This window comes from Myotis davidii, unplaced genomic scaffold (genome assembly GCF_000327345.1).
Source record: "Myotis davidii unplaced genomic scaffold, ASM32734v1 scaffold363, whole genome shotgun sequence".
NCBI lineage: Eukaryota > Metazoa > Chordata > Mammalia > Chiroptera > Vespertilionidae > Myotis > Myotis davidii.
The window spans coordinates 353080-355158 of NW_006294069.1; the positions used below are offsets into that span (position 1 = coordinate 353080).

Here is a 2079-nt window from a genome sequence, read left to right on the forward strand (position 1 = left end):
AGAATCGGTGAGGGTGCCTGGCTGGGGAGAGCGCCGCGCGGTGTGGGGCAGCAAGGGCTGTGGGGTGCCTGGGTCGCCCGTGTGCCTTGCACTGTGCCTTCCTTCCCTGCCTCACCTCACTGCATCCCTGGTGGGGATCAACGTATCCATTTTATGAATGAGAAAACTGATGGGAAAGTTTAGTGACTCGCCCAGCGTCGTGCAGTGAAATAATGGTGCAGCCAGGATTCACTCCCGGGGCTGGTGAGGTGAGGAACGAGACAGGGAGAGGGGGAATGGCGGAGTAGAACAGGAACTTGTCCCTGATTCTGAGGATGGAGATAGGATCCTATTGCCAATGCTCCCCTAAACCAATAGCCCTCCTCCCCACAAGCCCGAATGCCTTTTTATTCTACCTTCTCTCTCCTATATCATCTCCCTTCTCCTGAGAGAGGGAGAGAACACAATACTCAGAAAATGGGGGGACCCTCCCCATTCCTCTCTCTCCAGGCTGAAATGAGTGCCAATCTAAGGGTTATTTACCCTCTTCATGCCATCCCCAATCCCCCTCCTGCTTCCTCCTTCATTGTGGTCCATGTAACAGGCCAGGCATGATCTCATCCTGCAGCTGCTGCTAGGAATCAGGTTTTCTGCTGAGACACTGAGGGTGCTGGTATCTCAGCGGAGTTCCTCTCTGTTTCAAACAGCCCCTAACCCTACCTGACCAGCAAGCAAAGAGACACGGATTCCCAATGAAGGCAACAGGAAATGGTCTCACCACAGGCTGGGCTGAAAGAAGGAGGGGAAAAAAGGTTTTCTGCTGAGATGCATGGGTGGGGGCGGGGAGAGGAAAGCGAGGTGCAGGGCTAGGCAAGGGCCAGAGTACATGTTCTCTCCCCTTTCCCAAGTTGTGTCAAGGTGAGTAGGTGGGGTCCAATTGAGGCCCGGCTGCCACTCTCTTGGCTGCCTTTTGGAGTCTCCCCTAAAATATGAAAACCCCTGCGCACTCTCGTTCTCTCTCCTTTGATGCCAGAGCAGATCAGGATGTCACACTTCAGGCTCAACCTGAATTCTCAGGCCCCTCAGGTTTTGAAGGGTATGGAAGGGTCACTTTCAGTTCATGCAGCTCTCACAGTGTGATGATCATAGGGTAGCCGTGCTTTCCCTGCCATCTTCAAAAAGTGAAAATAACTTTGTGGGGGATGGAAATTGTGAAACTCTCAAAAATGCATGAATGAAGACATGGAAATTGGGAAACCAAGTTTTGGTTCTGCTTGTTCAGCAAGTCATTGACCTCTCATCTAACATCACATGCCCTACATTTATGGGAATGGACCATCAATTTAGAGGGCTAGCAAACAGAGCGGGTGCTCACTGGATGTGTGGGCCCATGTTGGTGGGTGTGCCCTGTAGGCCTGGTATGCAGGATGGGGCAGCTATAACTAGAACTCCTGGAGAGTGGGTGCAGCGAGCACCCTAGGAAGAGGAGGGCTACAAGATGCAAAAATCGCTGATATTTTTAAGGCTGGAAATAACATTTCTCACGTGGTTCAGAACTACTGAGGGAAGCATCACACTAACCAGTGTCCTTGGTCCCAAGAAACCACGTACTGGTTCTTGTATCACTTGGCATTGGTTCAGGTATCACTTCAGGACCAAGGACAGATCCCAGCGCGCCTGTTGGGGATCAGAGTCCTTCCAAAGAAAGGTAGAATCTCCTTACTCCTCTGGACTGTGCCTGGAGGAGGCTGGAAGGGAAAGAACGGAGTGACACACAGATGATGTGTGTTTATGAAATATCGTTCTTCCTCTGCCAACCAACTTCTTCTTAAAGAAGGTTCTCCCATCAGTTTCCCAGGCCTTTTGCCATTCTCAGTTCTGCAGCTCTCTCCTTCCCAAGATGCTGCCACACCCACTTCCCAGGAGCCCAGGTGTCAGCTTTCCTCACCTCAAATATCAGGATAAATGCAACCTTGATGTTTTGGGACTACGCTCTAACTAACGGAACTACCCGACCAGGACCAGGGCTTCTTGGTGTCTTTAACCTTTTGAATTTTTTCTATTTAATTAAAATTTTTTTTAAATTAAATAGAATATTTA

The 2079-nt window shown here is 50.1% G+C and overlaps 1 protein-coding gene across 1 annotated transcript in view; it reads left to right on the forward strand.

Annotated features, from left to right (window-relative positions):
• The window catches only part of SARM1 (sterile alpha and TIR motif containing 1), a 24747-nt gene that overhangs the window by 744 nt on the left and 21924 nt on the right, over positions 1-2079 (forward strand).